The sequence below is a fragment of the Barbus barbus genome (assembly GCF_936440315.1).
Source record: "Barbus barbus genome assembly, chromosome: 45".
Taxonomy (NCBI): domain Eukaryota; kingdom Metazoa; phylum Chordata; class Actinopteri; order Cypriniformes; family Cyprinidae; genus Barbus; species Barbus barbus.
In genome coordinates, this window is record NC_136723.1 from 12,930,499 (window position 1) to 12,950,086 (window position 19,588).

The window sequence follows — 19,588 nt, forward strand, 5'->3', positions numbered from 1 at the left end:
GATGGAGTTTGAGGTGAACTGGCCAACTTTCACCACTTGAGGTCTGCCGGTGAGGAAGTCTTGAATCCAGTCACAGAGTGAGGAGTTTAGGCTGAGGTCTGTGAGTTTAGAAGCCAGCTTGATGGGGACTATAGTATTGAAAGCTGAGCTATAGTCAATGAATAGCAGCCTTACATAATTCCCATTGTTGCTGTCCAAGTGTGTGAGGGAAGAGTGGAGGACGTGAGAGATGGCATCGTCAGTGGATCTATTTGGGCGATGAGGAGGGTCCAAAGTATCAGGTATGGCAGAGCAAATGTGGCTCTTTACAAGTCTCTCAAAAACCTTCATGACTATAGATGTGAGGGCAAGTGGGCAATAGTCATTCAGGCAAGAGGGTTTATTGTTCTTTGGAACAGGGATAATGATGGATTTTTTGAATGAGGTGGGAACCACGGAGGTAGCAAGGGACTCATTAAAGATAGAAGTGAACAAACCAGCGAGCTGATCAGCACAGGACCTCAGAACACGGCCGGTTATCCCATAAGGTCCGGCTGCTTTCCTGACGATCACTTTCTTTAGCGCCCTTCGAACCTCATCCTCCGACACAGTGATTACAGGATCATCATACGCAGGGTTGCCCTTGTACAGAGCACCCCAGCCTGAGCTGGAGGCAGCCATGAGGCCGAGTATCCTCTGAAATGCTTTGAAGGGATGCAAAGCCCCCAGATTGAAAGATGCCACCGCTCGTTGGATAGTCAGGGAGCATTCCGATGTTATCCAAGCTCGCATTTCAACCACAAACACTCTAGGTGGTTGAGCAACAACGACCTGTGAGTGATCAATTGCCGTTCTGAGTCGGCTAGCATTAGCCAGTCGTCGAGGTAGTTCAGTATGCGGATTCCCATCTGTCTCAGAGGGGAAAGAGCCGCGTCTACGCACTTCGTAAAAGTGCGTGGGCCAGAGACAGTCCAATGGAAGGACCATGTATTGATAGGCTACTCCCTTGAAAGCGAATCTCAAAAACGGTTTGTGACAGGGCACTATTCGGATATGAAAGTAAGCGTCTTTCAGATCCACAGACAGAAACCAGTCCTCGGGCTGAATATGCGCGAGGATCTGTCTCAAAGTTAACATTCTGAACAGCCGTCACATGAGAGCCGATTCAGACGCCTGAGATCGAGAATTGGTCTGCCGTCGTCTCTCTTGGGAACATGGAAGTATCGGCTGTAAAAGCCCGACTCACTGTTCACTAAGGGGATCGTTTCAACGGCACCTTTGCAAGCAGTGTATGTACTCTGGACCGAAGAACATGCGTTGTCCAGTACCGAAGTGTGAATAATACCTCTGAAGTGAGGTGACCTGTGAGCGAACTGGAGCGAGTAACCTCGTTCCATGAATTTTTTAGAATCCAGCTTGACACGACGAGGATGGCTTTCCAAGCCAAAAGCCAGGCGGTAAGCGGTTACTTTCCTACTAATGGCAGTTCACGGCACGGGGCGGGGAACTGGCATTCACAGTGTGAGGAGAGGAGAATTGCTCTAGCAGGTCCACTATCACAGTGGTAGTTTGCTTGGGCGCGCGCTGAATGAGAAGGACGTGCCCAGCTTGAATAGAATTTCCATCCGCTCAGTGTTGAACGGAGGGATGGAGAGCGAGCATGACTTACTTCGATGAAGTTCCGGCCTCAGCGCGAACTTATCCTTTCCTTTCCTCTCAAAAGTTTGCTTAGCTAAACTCAGTGCTCTCTCAATGTGAGCAGCCAGCCCCCGTGAGCGTAGCGCCAAAGTGGGCGTGGTTCAAATGCGTCTAATCTGACGCTGACAGTATTCTCTTTTAATCCGCCTAAAAGATCAAACCGCTCGTAGATGAGGGGTGTTGATGATCCTCACGGCAGATCAAAGTGCTGCGTGCATCCGCCTTTAAGAATAAAACCACTCGTGCAACAAGGGGTTAATCCTCACGTGTAAAACACACTGGCGGATCAAGCGCTGAGGGGAGAGTGGGCCGCGCGGGAGCTGGCGCGAGACGCACACTCTCATGATTTGTCTCAGTGAGTGCAGCCTCAGCGTGGGAGTTACTCAGGAGAGTGGCGCACTCAAATCCAAGGCTGTCAGCGATGTAAAATCACTAGTGACAGCCCTTACTCCGATCCTCCTAGAAGGGCAGAGCCGCTCGATGAAGCGATGGGCGCTGATCCTCACGTATATATATATATATATAATAAACTGGCAGATCAAAGTGCTCCGGTAAGAGTGAAACACGTGGGATCTGTGCCGACATAAATCACTCATGCCTGATCGCTCAAAACTCACGAGTTGGCAATTTTTTCTCCGAGGTAACTGGGAGAGGAGGACGCGCGAGAGTTGCGGGGTCATCTTCATTGAAGAAGGGGATCCGTGAGCGATGCAGGGACAAACTCGCGCTTTTTCTGTGAAAGCAGCCTGTCTCAGTGAGAGCAGCCTCAGCGACGCACACAAAAATGGGAAGCTGTCAGCGATCTGATCATTGGTGACAGCATTCTTACTCTGATCCGTCTAGAGAGATTGAGCCGCTCTAAGAGGGGCGGCAATCTCACTTGTAAAACACACAAAGGTGGATAAAGGTATCAGGGGAGAATGACCACACGGGCTCTTGCCGGCGTGGGATCATTCAAACCCGGTTGTTCAGCTCCGTGACTGCACTGTTCCTTTCTTCAAGCTCGCTGAGAGAGGAGATACAGGAGAGCGGGGCTGTTTTTTTTTATGATTCGCAAGCGGAGAAGAGCGAGACTCATGCCCTCTGTGAGAGCATTCCATCTCAATGAGCATACAGTCTCTGCATGGGGGCTACCCAGACAGGTGACGCACTCACTGCCCTTTTGCATCGTGCTGGATTCCCTGCACGAGCCACACTTGTGACATTTGCAAAAACGTAGCAGAGAAATTGCACAGGAATTGCTCTTACCAGCCGGATAGCCGCAGGGGAAGGCTTCTCACTTCTTCCGCTGCTGGGGGCCCGAGCTGCAGGCTGTACTTCTGCTTCGGCTTCTTAATTGCAGAATCAGCGAAGAGATGGCCTCGTCGCTAAAGGAGAAGATTCTGATGAAATGGCGCGCTGAGCCGACTCCTGTAGCAGTCGGCTCCGCCCCTTGAGCGCCATTGGTTTGTGCAGCTACAAAAAAACGTTAACAATTCAGGCTTCAGTAACAGAGTAAACAGGAAATTTCCCCATTAGCAGTCGTCAATAAAAAATTACGATGCAATGGGAGTTCCTTTTCGATAGGGAACCATTGTTCCCTGCTTGTATGCTAAGTCAGGTTAAAAGTCCAAATGTAAAAAAAAACACACAAAGTGAGACTTCCTTAAGATCAATTAGTTGACCAGTCATTCAGGCAACTCACCATCTAGTAAATTTTGGAGTATCCTGAAGTGATAATTAGCTTCAGTGCTAGCATGCTAAATATAAGAACTTCAAAACATTAGATTCAAAGGCATTAGTTGAAACCAACATGAGGTTGTTGAAAAACATGTGATGTTAGTTGAAATCTAAAGTCTTTCAAGATGAATGATCAAGATAGTCTCACTTGCTAAGCTAGTTTAACAGCCTGGTGAGGAAAAAAAACAGCACACCAGCAACCAAAACACAACATGCTGCTGACTAGCTAAACTAATCTTTCTAGCAGGGATAAAAGAGAGGTTCTGAGAGTGAGGAGATTGAGAACAAACGACGAGAGGTGTAAAGTGTTTCAGGCATTACTTTTTGATCGAAGCCACCTCAGTGAGAGCGAGACTGTGCAGATGTAGCAGCAGTAGCTTTGGGCTCAGTAGGGACAGGATGAACACCCTGACACTTGCTGCAAGTGCCACAGTTTACCGTTTCACACACACTGTCTCGACTTCTCACAAATTAGTGCTCTACGCTAGTTCGTGCTTAATAGTAATTGCAGGTAGATCTGTGAGCTGTGGGTGTTTTAATGTATTTCTTTAAGTTTCAGTGTTGATCCATGTTTAAAAGATAATATGCTCACATTTTGCCATTTAGGCCTACATCTAATTTTAAAGTGTTAGTTCACCCAAAAATTCTGTCATTAATTACTTACCCTCATGTCTTTCCAAACCCACAAGGACTTCGTTCATCTTCAGAACACAAAATATTATTTTTGATGAAATTCAAGACCCTTGTCAGAAGGGTCAGAATATTTTAATTTTTGGGTGAATTAATCCTTTAATTGCAAAGACCTGGTAACCATTCGCAACAAACTAACACTGAAGCATCAGGTATGCTAAGATTTCTGGCAACACCCTAGAAACTTTGCATCTACACAGCAACGCATGTTTTGCCCAGACACCCTTAAAACTCAAACTTGTTTTTAAGATGCCCTAAGCTCGAGTGTGGGTGGTTTGTATCCCAGGTAAGACTCCAAGAGATGTGGACACAGTGCTGGAGGGCTGCAGGTTCAAAGGTCCCAAGACTTCTTTTGATTACAGCAGGGCCTTGCCCCAAAATGCTCCAGGGTGTCTGAGTGCAAATATGAACTTGCTCTTAATGCAAAACCAGAACTTCAGAGACTCTTGTGAGAAAAACCTTCAATTCGTGCTCTTGCATAGTAGAGGAACAAAGCTGTCAAATGACTGCAAACCATTAGACATTCTCTTCATGCTCGATGCTCGTATCACCCACAGTGAAGGTTTGTGGCTTGCTGTGCCTCTCTTTCAAAAGGTGTGCAATGCCTTTGGGTAGATAATATATTTAAACACTCTGATCAACATTTTATAAGCATAAAGCAGACAGAATAAGGAGGGTTGTCTCTCCCCTTGAGTGTCCCGGTCTAGCCTCTAAGGATCCTGAGCAGTTTTTCTCTTTATCTTCACCTTGTTCGATATATCTGAAAGTGATATACCGCTCGATATATCTGAAAGTGAAAGTGACGTGGCTAAGTATGGTAACCCAAACGCGGAATTAGTGCTCTGCATTTATCCCATCCTTAGTTCACACACACAGCAGAGAACACACACCCGGAGCAGTGGGCAGCCATTTTTGCTGCGGCGCCCGGGGGGTTGGGGGTTCGGTGCCTTGCTCAAGGGCACCTCAGTCATGGTATTGAGGGACATTCACTCCCCCCACCTACAATTCCTGCCGGTACCGAGACTCAAACCCGTGACCTTTGGGTTTCGAGTCCGATTCTCTAACCATTAGGCCATATCTTACCCCAGAGTCGCTCCTCCTGCTAATGAAGGCCATATTCTTATGTGAAATGAGAGGTTACTAAGTTACCGGACCCATAAAACTGCAATGCCATGTAGAGTGTACAATAGCAAGGTGTCCTTCCAAGAGCTGTTACTCACTCAACCTGGTCACTCGGACCCAATAAATGTGGGTCAGACGGAAGGTTATAAATTAGTATGAAAACTCCCACTGTTCTTCCTACCCTCCATCCCAGTCTGCTTCCTTATTATCCTTACAGTGTGGCAGAACGTGGAGGATTCATATTGCTTTAGACAGAGTGAAATGAAAGGGAGCTTTTTCATTCCTTTGATCACAGAGCTTCACACTTCCTCTGTTCTTTTCTACAGGAATCGTCAGAAGAGCTGCTTGGCCCATCATGAGCTGCAAGGATCTCATCAAGAAAACATCTAAGGGCTGTAATTATTCAATCCTGCTGCTCATTAAGAAACCTTCTATTGCCCATTCTTTAGAGCGACAAAGACAGAAAGAGAGAGAAGGAAAGATGAACATCTATAAAGTATGGCCTGTGCTCTTTCAGAACTCCTCCAAAGTGACGAAAAGCTGGTACAGGAACTATTAACCCACTATTTTCTTCACTTTGGAAACAAACAATGCACATAAGATGGAAATTAAATGGTTAACAACAAAAGGATGATTTTTAATTAGTCTACGTGTCCGTAGACTGTCCTAAGGCAGGTATTTGGAGCTGCGACAAATGCTTTTGAACATGAAATAATCACTGGATTTGAAGTTTGCCATGTTAGTGGCATAATATTTCTCAAAGTCACAATTGTATTTAAAGCACTTGGTAGCAATTCAACTAAATATCCATGAGCAGAACAATATATTAGTTTTTGGAGTTATGTCTGGGAAATAATCAGTGCGGAGCTTGTTACCTCTGGATGGGTAGAAAGTCTTCATCACATTTTATCTACGTCTATGATGAACATTTTACAGTTCTATCTCCAGTTTTTATTTCATGTTTAGTTTTTTTCTTTTATGCAGTCATTTAGTATTTGAGTAATTATTGCATTTTATTTCTTTTAAAGCTAATGCATCAAAATTTAACAATGCTTTCAATAAACCTACATTAGTGGGTTAAATCTGAAAACAAGAAAAACAGAGGAGATAAAAACATTGTGAGTGGAAGGTTAACACAATGGCTGATTCAGCACTGAGTGTGTCCTAAAATTGTCAGAAACTACTTTGAAATGAAACAAGCTCACCTGCTATCGAGCCCAAATTGGAGGGGAGCAAAAACCTTTTTTCCTGATCTGACAAATTGGAGCTTTTTGGAGCGAGCACTGCTGTGTATAAAGTACTTCTTCTTGTCCCAAAATGAAAACTACGAGGGATAAAGTGAGTAATTCATGCAGAACGCCTCTGGAAAGGGCTGTTCAGGGTAACGGGTGATGCTTCCTACAAGCAGACCTGATCGAAACCAGTGTGATGTTTATTTATGTCTGAGTGCTGAGGGTACCATGTGAAACCTGCAATATTGAACAAACACCCTAGCCATCCAGCACGGCTCATCCTTTTGAACTGTGATAGCTGTGAGCAAAGAAGTGCAAATTCAGAGTGTAAATGTTGCCTTGTTTCTGAGAAAGAGAATAGGATGAGTGAGATTGGCAGAGAGAGGGGGGAAAACAGTGATTGAGATGATGGGTCCCATTAAAGAAAAAAGGTGAGTAAAGACAAACTTTAAACTGACTTTGAAGCAACAGTCCTTTAAATAAATAATATTGTGAGTCTCCCAAAATGGAGGCTGCATCCGGCACCTGCATCTCGTTTTAATAATTCATTTTCTGTCACAATTCCTCTAAAGCCTGAGTGTGTGGTGTGTAAACTTGTTTGTGTGTGAGAGTGAAGGAGGGTGTTAATCTTTTTTATCAGGTCTTTAAAACGTAAACATTAAATGACAGAGAGAAAAACACTACTGCTAGCTAGATTTGCACTGGATAGATAGCTTGCACTTGCACTGAAAGAAATAATAATGAGTTTGGATTGTGTAATTTGAAGTAATAAAAGAGGAATTAATAACCAAGAACATTTCATTTCATTGGTTTAAAAAAGGTTTCTTGGCAACATAATGTTTTTTAACAAGTATAAAGGTCAGTGTCTCACTGGGGCAATTGTAACACTCAAATGATTTGAAAAGCCACCAAATAAGATAGACTGATGACATTTATTCTGCCCACGCTCAGTACAGTTCTTTCTCTCTGCCTGAGAAAAATATATTGTGACTGTTGTGAGGATTTTTATTTTTTTTACAATAAATAAATAACCATTACATGTTTATTAATGGTGAAATTACATTATAGACATAAATATTTGTACAGTAGGTAGATTTGTAGCACTTTGAGAGCTATGAAGGATTATTGCAGGCTACAGTTGATCCTGCATTGGATGAACCACGTTTAATCCGTTCATCCATCTATACTAGCTTTCAATACCTAATGTGGCCAAGAATGTGTCGTTACATTGAAAATGTTTGTTTTGCTTTCCACCTATTCATCCATCTTTTTTATTCATCTGTATGCCCTTAATAAACTGCCTAGCCAGTCGACCATGAAAAGGAAGGCGAGGTAGACCGTACAGGATAAATATGAGGAAGACGTTGTGAAACTAATAGGCTGAGTTTCCTTTCTATAGCAGAGAAAACAAATTATACATTTATCAGTCTATAAATAAGGGGCAGCCAAAGATCAATAGCAATATGAAGCCAAGGGGTTGTGTTTATAGACCTGCCCCGAGAGAGAGCCTGAGAGAGAGAGAGAGGGAGAGCTAAACAGAATGCTTTTATTATGAACAGAAAGTTACCAAGGCTTTCACAGGCTAACTGATTGGAGACGGCTCTTTCAACTGTTCGTTACAGGCCTACCTTATTCCCTGGCTGGAGCGCTCCATCAGAAAACAGCCTGGGGAAATGACTGAATGGGCAGTTACTAGCAGTAGAGAAAAGGGAGGGAAAGAGGGAAAGATAGAGACAGATTAAGAACTCTGAAAATAAATCAGGTATGGGGGAACAGTTTGAAGTTTGACCTAAAACCTCCCCAAGGGTTCATCTCCATCTCCAGAGCTGTGTTTGGAGTCTCCTGCTGTATCCAAGCTAGCGCTGGCTAGGACACAAAACACATCCTTACAGGTGGAGTATGTACTATTGACAGCTAGCGGTTGAAATGGGTACAGCAGTCCAGATTCAAAATATTGGAGAGGGTTGTTTCTCCTCAGACTTGACGCTTATGCGGGTTGCCAGATTGAGGACATGCAAAAGGAACGAGTGCACTTGACAGTAGAAGGCGATGAGCCTTATATGATTTATCCATGTTTTAATATGCCTCTGGTCATAGTGGTTTAGACGGACGCTGAAGCTTCTTAGGTTGGGTAGAATCTGTGATCTTTGACCCAGTTCGTTTGCTGGCTTCCATTCCAATACGCTGTGTTTTCCACCAATTGGCAACCCAGGGTGTATTGGGTAAATTGGTAGTGTGCAGAATCACACAGACTAAAAAAACTGACATCCCGACAGGGAATGCACACTTCAAAGTAGAATAACTGGCTGTAGCATTGTTTTTCAGAGAAACAAATGTGTGAACTTAGCATGTTTCCTAAATATCTGCAAACATATTATGGTATTTTTATACATTTGTACAGTGAAAAAATGACATACAGCACCTTTAAATCAGCAAAGAGCTCCTATCATAGAAATACACTGCACACATCATACAGCTTCTTCACTATGTAGAAACTTTACACTGTATAAAGAAGCTTAACACTGAACTACATTTATACTACTACTACATTAAGACATTAAAAAGGCACAAAACCTGTACACTGCATAAAGATACACTGAATTCAGAACCTTTAAACCTTCACACTACACAACCTCTGAACCTTCGAACTGCACAAGTCTCTTTTACACTGGATTAAGAAAACAGCACAAAGTGCCTTTACACTGCATGATGAAACTTCACATGGGCTCTTGGATCCTTTACACTCAGAGGAACCTTTAAAATGCACACAAAGAATCTTTACACAAACAACCTTACATTGCACAGCAATACTTGTATGTTATGAACTCTGCAAATAAACTTTACACTTTTTTAAAACTTGTGCAGCGACTGAGTGGCTCACTCTGCTAAGTCGCTTTCCCTGAACCTTTGGAAGGGAAGTCGTGGCCTAATGGTTAGAGAGTCGGACTTGTAATCCAAAGGTTGCGGGTTCGAGTCTCGGGCCGGCAGGGATTGTAGGTGGGGGGAGTGAATCTCCAGCGCTCTCTCCACCCTCAATACCACGACTGAGGCACCGAACCCTCAACTGCTCCCCAGGCGCCGCAGCATAAAATGGCTGCTTATCCGGGTGTGTGTTCACGGTGTGTGAGTTGGATGGGTTAAATGCAGAGCACGAATTTCGAGTATGGGTCACCATACTTGGCCGTATGTCACTTCACTCACTTACACTGCATAAAGGAACTTTACATGAAAGTAGAAGCTGGAGATTACGGTTTATAAAGTGTTAAATATGGAAATTGTTCTTACACAAATGCATCGATTGACTTCAGAAGGCCACTATTGGCCACCATTTCATGATGGATGAATTTTTTGGGCTTTTTTTAAACCCCATTCACTGCTATTATAGAGCCAGGACATTTATTAAAGCTGCAGTCCATGACTTTTTTGGGGGGTTAAAAATTGTCCAAAATCAATTTCTTGGCAAGTACATAACCAGCCAGTGTTCAAAACTATCTCCTTACCTTAGATTCACAACGGTAAGCTTGAAATAATGTTTTCTAATTTGAGTGGTACTGGTAGGTTTTGGGAAATACAAGCATGCCGCTGTTTGTCTTTGCGTCATAACATCAAGTCTGTAAACATAAAGAAGGAGTCCCGGTTAGTATGCTATATCGCATGTGAGGATCCTACAGGTGGTGGATCATTAATAGCCTTTTCTCACAGCAGCTGGAACAATTAAATGTATCATTTTGATGGTGGATTGTAATCCAGAAAGGTCCATACGACCATCATGAGTGAAAACTGGAGATTCACCCGTAGTCACCAGTAGTTTACAGGTAACGCTAATACACACTAAATACACATAATCACGCAATGCTTAATGTTGTTAACATTAACATTTTGAGAACAAAAGTGGCAGACTTGTTAGTTGTTCAGTTGACATTTTCCAGTGAAAATCCTTATTTGGGTCAAACTTCCAAGACAAATAATCTGTGATTCTGAAGTACAGTGAATATCTACACTGGTGTGTTGACTGACAGCCACACATACACCTCAAAACATTAGATTATGAAAATAATCTTCACAGTAGACATAGAAACTGTAAATTACACAACACACTTGCAGAACTTTGCAAACTTCACACTCCATAAAAGAACTTTACATGTAATAAGGAACCTTTTCATGGCATTCAAACAAGAAATTGAGCAGCATGACATACAATTACTGCATAAAGAACTCTCCAAACCAACCTTAACACAGCAAAAAAATGTATGCATAACCAAAGAACTTTCACACTGCCTAAAGGATATACCTCAAACAAGCAGTTTGGGCTGCTCTGCAAAAAAATGACTTAAAATCTTCAGCTGCTTTATTGGAAATGCAGCAGTGCTCACCTTCAGAGTTCAGATTTCATAGACTATATAAAGTGGATTGTCATCAAATTCAACGAGCTGTAATGAAGCCGAAATGAGATCATGATTTATTCAATCTCTTGCTCTTTAAAGCTATATTTTTCAATAAACGCCATACTCTCTGAAGCTTACTATTGCATAATGAAATACGACTGTGCTCACCTCTTTAAAACCACTGCTGTTTTGAGCTAGTTTGTGTAATGTGTTTTTATACAGGTAACTGTAGCATTTCACCAGGGTCAGAATCAAGGTTCTGTTTACAGCACATCCAGTGTGCGCTTTGGACACAAGAGACCACACGGATCCTTTTTTAGCTGCAAGTATATCACAAACACACACATATCTAAGATAAGATGAAATAAGCTAAGACTTCTGTGGCGCACTACACATTGCAGCAGATGAGGAAAAGATAGATACCGTACAAACTCATATCTTTCAAACACTGGCTCAGATGACAAGGTCAGTCAATGAGAACAATGTGTAGTTAACCAATCTTTTCAGAATAGGGTAATTAATGGTAGCAATCAATCTTGCTGACCGATTCAAATTCTCAAATGAGTGGATATACAGTATACTTTTTATTATTTAATTTCTACATCTGTTACTTTTGTATAGAGGATAAATGCATTAATTCACAACTGCACGTTGAATTATTTGTCTAGCTGTATGTTTTTGCTTTGAGTTACTCATTCAGGAGCACATTTGTTTGCATTTTGTTTTGTGGTTTCACTAGACTGGACAGAAAAGCAATTGACTGAATGTGGGTCTGAGATAACAAATTCCAATGTCAGATCGCCACTCATTATAACAAACAAAATGAAGACTCCTCCTTGAACAATGGAGATGCTTAGATACATCCCTGCCACAAGTAATTTCATAAAGTGATGGGGAAAAATCAGCCATTGAAACATATAGTGATGGAAATATGATAATGTGATGTCTATGCATTGAGTGCTTTGTTAAAGGGCAAACTTGAGGTCATGGAGCAGCCCAGACTGTTGCGCACTACACAACATCCAATTTTTGTCAACGGTTTAGGAATGAAAGGTTGTAATAGAGATGAAACTCACCAGAAATGACTGGGCTCGGCCATTGAAAGGCATGGGCTCTGTGAAGAACTCTGTGTCCTGCACAAGCCTCCCGTGACCCCTGTACTGAAGCTTGTCCGAGTTCAATTTGATCTTATATCTGATACGAAACATGATCAAGGAACTGTAAGGAGACTCTAGTGAAACACTCTTTGGTCTTGTGACATTTATCTCTCTCTTATTCTTTCCCTCTCTCTCGTCAGGAGTAGCTCAGGGACAGATGGTTGGTTGGATAATGATAAACGCATAAGATGTGATGGATGGCTGTGCTGTTGAGTAACTGCTCAAGACAAGAGTGAAGCCACCAGACAAATGACACACAAGACATTGATCTCTATCTACATCTCTGAGGTGAGACACATGCACATTTGCAGTCATGAGACTTCTAATCAATGATACTAGTTTGAGAGAGAAATCAAAGTAATAATAGTAATAAAAAAAGTTAATTTCTTTAAAAAAAATATTTGGAGTCATCAACTGTGAAAAAAAAGCATATACTTAAATGTTTAATTTATGAAGATTCACACGAATGCTAAACAAATGATACCGGAAGCTTATTAGTCATGGTGTGTTATGCAGCAGTTTTGATGATAAATTCCAGTTTGTGACCTTGTAATCATGTTACATGTAATTGAATCATCAGTGTCTCAATGTTTAGTGGATCAAGACCCCTGCTAGTGCCCAAATTCATGTTCACCACATACTGATTCACATCACTGGCAAATGGTAGGAAGAGTTGAAGCGATGATTGCCAGTAAGTATATGTTACGTGTCACAGGGACGTTTATAATTATAATGACTAATCCATCTGAGTCTTTAGTCAAGACTTTGTGTCTAAGGAACATATCTCACTCTTGTCTTGCTGTGGAGGCCCTCAGGCAATCCTCTAAGTTCCCCGCTAGCAAACGTAATCATTAGCTACAACATAATTTACCCCCCATCAGAGGAGTGTTAGTGTGTATGTGTGTGTTCACAGCCAGACCAGTGAACAGGCTCCACATGGTGAGGAGAGAAGCCGGGGAGACCTTCCTTAATATGAACGATGGCATTATGGGAAGAAAAAAAACAACTAATTAAAATACTACAGGTTAGTGGATTCTTATTATCAAACATCTCAAATGTAACAGTCACACAAAGTGCAGTTAAAACACTGCATCATGCAAAAGAAGTAACACTTAAGACTGGTAAGTGCAAACTTTTTGGTGGAAACAAATTTCAGTTAAACACGTGTGATGAAAATGAATGCATACATCTGAACAGAAAAGTCCTGAAGGGCAAAGTGGAAAAAATTAATTGGCTTTTCTTACATTAATATTATATATCTTATGCTGTATCTAACACAACAATACAGAGAAATATATATATTTTTCTGCATAATTTCACAATATTTCTGCATATATTTTCAATGCCTGTAAGGGTAATGCATAACACATTTTTTTTTACAGCTTTCTGGTTTACAATTAGCATAGTCAACTTTTTTCTTTAGTCACAAGGTGCCCTGAAGGTCAGTGTCAAAAAAAGAAAAGAAAATAAGTAGGCGGTCTGTTAACAATTAGCATGCATACTCTAATCCGAATCGATCCTGTGAATCGAGAGTCATTGAACAGCTGCATTATCCCATGAAATGCTACAGCTGAAAATTATTTCTGACATTTGACTGCTGCTAAAAAGGTAAAACATCTTAAATTGTGGAAAATAACTCTTGTTATATATATATATATATAAAAAGGGGCTGTCAAATTGATTAATTGCGATTAATCACATCCAAAATGAAAGTTTGTGTTTACATAATATATGTGTATATACAGTACTGTATATATAAAAACAATAACACTTATTTTGGATGCGATTAATCGCTTTGACAGTCCTAATTCTGTCCTTTCACAGACTTACATTACCAGCATTTAAATTAGTGGTTCTCGACTGGTGAGTTTCATATGACGATGCTTGTAAAAGCTGCCAGCTGCTGTAGGGATTAGAGAAAGTCAAACATGTTTTTTAATTGTGAGCTGGATAAGAAGGGCAGGTGGCAACCTTATTCTCATTAAACCAGGAAATCTTTACTTTCAAAAATGATGGAGCTGATCCAGACCTGCCTTCCTCATTCCCAAGAGGCGTATTCCTGTCCTCCTTCAACAAACAAGAAAAACCTCACAGAGGAGGGGAAAAAACATCAGGTTCAGGAATTGTCAAGCACATAATTTTGGAGAGAGATTATATAAAATCGGCAATAAAAACGCCACGGCTTGGTGTAAAATTGGGGATTTGAGAGGGATTGTGATTGAATCTAGTAAACAGACAACAATGGCGTGTGCACAAGCAGAACCGCACCCTCCCAAGCAACCCCGCTGCCTGATTTTCAGAGAACTTCTGCAACTTAGGGGAGGCTGGGGGGAAAGCAATCTCTCTACTTTTTAGATTTCAGTCTTTTTTCCTGCATGCTGTCATGCATTTCTGAATCCTTTCCAGTTCAGTCTGTTTTTCCCCGTTTCTTCTTTTCCCCGGGTTGTTTGGAAGGTGGCTGATATCTCTACACCCCACCAGTTCTGAACGGAGCACCATAGTTTCCACCGGGCTCCTTCACTTTTCACGGAAGAACTAAGAAACTCTTGGGGAAGGAATTGGGTCTCCGCACCCCAGGAATCACTTTGGGAATCAACACCGCCGTGGGTCATTCACCTAAACTCCTTGAACTGTTGAAAATCTAATATCCTAAATCTAAAATCTATACCCGCATGACCTTCCCTCACTCTCTACGTTCAAACACATTATCGTTTCTCTCAAGCCAATTCGCCCCTTTTTATTTAACTTCTAAAAGCTTTTTTCCCCTACTTTAATTCTGCCCTTAAATCGCCTCTGTTGAAATGCTGGAAAATGTCCAGACTATAACGCTTCACTTTAACAGCCCTGGAAGCTCTCGTTATATAAGATTCATGTCTGCTTTCATCTCAGTGTAGATAAACAATTTAGTTACTTTCATTCTTTGGCTACACAAATTATGTCTCTGTGCCCACCCTGTGTTCACTGTGTGAATGAGATTAATGTTTGAATCTTATGATAGTGTCTACAGCTTTAATCAATCATCATTAAATCAACATTAGACAATCCAATCAATCTCTCCAGTTTGTTTTGAGTCCAACTCTTGTTTATCGAAGGCTATGTTTAGAACGGAATACAAGTGTACTGCTACACAGGGTACTGACTGCTGTTTGTTATAATAGTATTTGAATGATGTATTTTAAAATGCAGTATACTGATCACATAAGAAGACATGATGATAAAAAAAATCGATGAGATGGGAGGAAAAATTATATTTATATGCCTTTGCATTCACTTGCAAAACTTTTGCATTCCTTCACAAAACATTGTGTTGCCTACTTTATATTTGCTTGCAAAACCTTTATATTCTCTTGCAAAACATTTGTGTTCAATCCTTATTTTTATTATCAGTAAAACATGTTTAAAAATGATAGTGTAATATTGTGATTGTGAAAAAAGAAAGAGAGATGATAATATTTCAATGATTTAGCAATCCTCACAAAACTTTTTACTTTCCCCTAAGAAACTTTGCATTTGATATGTGTATATCACACAACCATTTTAATAAATGGTTATTTTGTGAATTTTTTACTCATTTAAAGAAATAAAAAAACACCACCACATATGTGACCCTGGACCAAAAAACCAGTCATAAGTGGCACAGGTATATTTTTAGCAATAGTCAAAAATACATTGTATGGGTCAAAATGATCTATTTTTCTTTTAAGCCAAAAATCATTAGGATATTAAGTAAAGATCAAGTTCAAGGAAGATATTTTTTCTAAATATCCTATCGTAAATATATCAAACCCTAATTTTTGATTAGTAATATGCATTGCAAAGAACTTCATCTGGACAACATTAAAGGTGATTTTCTCAATATTTAGATATTTGTTTTGCACCCTCAGATTCCAGATTGTCGAATAGTTGTCTCTCGGCCAAATATTGTCTTATCCTAACAAACCATACATCAATGGAAAGCTTATTTATTCAGCTTTCAGATTGAAAACTCTTATGACTGGTTTTGTGGTCCAGGGTCACATATGGGCAAAAAATATGAGCATTTCACATTACCAACATACACTTTAAAATGTATTACAGCAACAGAAAAATATTTACAATTTGAATCTCTTAATATGAGTCATGAAACATATTTACTTCCCTACTGACATCATTGTTGACTGTTCTGAATAACGTGTAGAAATCTTCCAATTTTTAAAAATTTACCAGCATTTTTTCTTTACAGTTCTCACCATATCAAAAATCAGCTTTTTTTCTAATGCTGTGTAAATACAAAACAGGATTCTATTAAAAAAACAGACTATTCGCGCAAAAGAGCTCATTTAGTAAATTTACAAATAAACTATGCTAAACAATTCTAAATTAAATGGTTTATTCGTGAGTGTTTCTTTGAATTGAAGATACTGAAGTTTCATCCTTTAAAAGTGTCAGAGGACTGCTCTGGGATGAAATGATCCAAAATTCAATCTCCTAGCTTGCTGGGAAAGCCTCTCAAGAAAGTGAAAACGTGCTCGTATACTAAACTAAAGTATAACTGTATCTAAAATGCATCCTCGAACATAATATGAAAAAATATATCACTATTTTTATATAACTAATTAATCGTTAAAACATATAAGCTGGAAAAATACAATACCAATGTTCAGGGTCTCAAGGGGCTCATTTTTATTTTGTGTAAATATGCCTTAACTTTATAATAAGGAGTTTAAAAAACAGACAAAAACACAGCAAGAGAATGAGACAGAGCCCAAGGCACTAAAAAGCAGAGATTCCAGCGTGTATTTGTCAAAGTAATGAATGTTCCCTTGTAGGAACTCGAGCTGCGTCGAAACACTAGGGGAACATAATCCAAACACAAACCTAAAAAACAACACAAAAATGGGTCACTGGGCACAAAACCAAGCTTCTGCTATGGCCATTCCAGTCCTCTGACCTGAACCCTGTAGAAAATGAGTGAGGTGAATTGAAGAGAAGAAGCACCAACATGGATCTGGAGAGATTCTGGATGAAGGAATGGTCTCTGATTTCTTGTCAGGTGTTTTCTAACCTCATCAGGCATTATAGGAGAAAATTATAGTTTCAAAAAGTATTGAATAAAAGGGTGCCGTTAATTGTTGCCAATGTGTATTAGAGAAAAACATTTATTTCATAATGATATTTCCTCCCATTTTAAATTCTTATTCTCCAATGAAAGGTTAGAATTTTGTGAATTTTTTAAATAAAAGATGAAAAGGATTAACAATGCAGATTCGTTTTCATCGCCTTCTTTGATCATATTTTCAAAGGGTGCCAATAATTCTGACCACGACTGTATATATATACATATAAACAAAAAAAAGAAATTCATAATTAAAAAAATCTATTAGCCAAAGGGTTAAGAAAAATACAGTTATTGCAACTTGGTCTTACCTAGTGGAATGAGTTGGGGGCGAGACAATCTATCCAAACAATGGAAGGTACTTTGTTTTTTGAAAAGAAACATTATTTTGCCATGCTTTTTGGTGTCACCAGTGGATCAAAAAAAGCTTATCTCTGGTCTTTCTGAGAGGCTTTGTTGATTTTATGCGATTCATTCAATCTCTCCTATGGGAAAACCACCACCCCTGCATACTCTTCCAGTATTTTAACCATTCCTCCCCATCCAGCATCAGAAAGCATGGCTGTGATCACTTATCAGAAGCCGTTGTGAGCCAACCACGCTCTTATCGATCCGCCCGATTGGCTGAACGTCACCCTCTGCACTTCATGGCCCTGGAGACCGGAAGGATTGATTTTCTCCCACGAGGAGAAATGATTGATCGTCCTCCAAGACCCTGTCCCTGCCTCCCCCAAAACAAAACACTCCAGCAGAGGAGAAATCTGGCATAATGATCAGCTTTAAGCAATTAGTAACGGCTCCGGCCAGTCAGCGGCACAGCTATGGGAACGAGGGATGGCAGATATGAAACAATACCAGACCTTCATATCAGCCATGTGTGTGTGTCACTGTATTACGCACGAGATATAATGAGGATGTGACTCACAGCGAAATGTGTTTTTCAAAGACAGATCAAGCCGACATCCTGGTGGGATTCACACTTCAACATCTACAGTATCAGCTCTGAGAGTCAGAGACACAGGACAGGCCGTCGAGAGAAAGAGAACCGTACAAATCTACTGGCAGGTCAAAAAAAGCATAAAGCCCACTTGAATATCAACGAGTGTCATTTCAAACTCTACATTTAGGTTTATGGCTTCGGGGTGGGAACGGAGGAAATGTTTTTTTTACAAAGCCCACACGGGCTCTGGTTAAAGGCGATGATTTAATGAGAAGAATAACACTGGCAAGCACAAAACAATTAGGTGTTCAGGGAGGCGCAAACGGTCGTATTTACCGTTCTATCCACCGGTCCCGCACTTCTATCACCCTCGCTTCTCATCTTCAAAGCCCGACGGCTGGTGGCATGGAAAGAGGGCTCCCCCCTCATGAGCAAGACACAGAAAGGGCAGCGGCAGGGGCTGGAGGAAGCCTAAGTGGCCCTGGCTGAAGGGTGTCTTTATTCCCCGCCAAGTGGGCTTGCTGCCTGGGCTGTGATTAAATAGAGGCCCTGGTGGGAGGCCTTCAGCTAGTGGAGCTCATCTCCGGCAGCTCCCCGCAGCCCTTGTTCTCTGAAGAGGAGGCTAGGGGGTACGAGCGGAGCTGCGGGGTGGGCCAGGACCGCTGCTCTGGGTTTGCTATAATGAGAGGATGATCGTTCGAGTCTGGAGCTGCTGGAGAGTGCATTAGCGACACAGTTCAAACTTGCATTTCAACGCGTGTAGCTCTGTGCCTTGCAGAGGTGTTTATTGCTTGACAGTGGTAGCATTTATAATTGAGTTTGAAAGTTTTCTGGAAGGCGAGGGCAAGGCTGATTTGGCAAGTCGAAAAAAAAACTGTACTGAAAAAACATATATATATACTGGCTAAGATCTGACAAGACAAAAATACTGATTAAGACTTTGGAATAGTAAGGATTTTTTCAAATTAATTATTATTTTTTTTTGTATTAACTGTAAATTTACTATAATCCATTCCTTGTATTTACGCGATGGGCCGGCTCACATTGTACAGTGGCCCACCGGGAAAACTCCCGGTGCTCCAGATGGCCTGTCTGCCACTGTTTGCAATCAAAGAAATACATTTCATTGTAAAAAAAATATATAAAATTAGGAAACAGTTCTTTTAATTTGTTATAATATCACATTATAGTATATTACTGTGAATGAACATTGTGAACTAATTCATACATTTACAACAAAGACACAAATACTGTTTAATAATTTTTTTTACCTTGTTGAATAAAAAATCGTTGGAAAACATAAAAATTGAACACTGAACAACTTGCTCAACTGATACAATTCCAAACTTTTTCATTTTGTAAAAAAAAAAACTTGGATTTCATCATGTACAAAACTGACAAAAGATATTGTCATTACCTCTCTCACTTGGCTTTAAGCACCAAGACTCTCTTAACATCAGCTTCAACCTTGTAATGCACACGTAGTGTTTGTCTTTTTACTTATTTATCAAACCTTTGCCTGGCAAAGTGTGCCTCCTAAGCAATTGTTGACTATCACAGACGAGTAGTAT

The 19,588-nt window shown here is 40.7% G+C and overlaps 1 pseudogene across 1 annotated transcript in view; it reads right to left on the reverse strand.

Moving 5' to 3' along the window:
• LOC306864430 (1,4-alpha-glucan-branching enzyme-like) overlaps positions 1-19,588 on the reverse strand; it is a 117,880-nt pseudogene that overhangs the window by 10,604 nt on the left and 87,688 nt on the right. Inside the window, exon 12 of the transcript in view lies at positions 11,902-12,019. The product of the transcript in view is annotated as a 1,4-alpha-glucan-branching enzyme-like (transcript). The remainder of the gene's footprint in view (positions 1-11,901; positions 12,020-19,588) is intronic.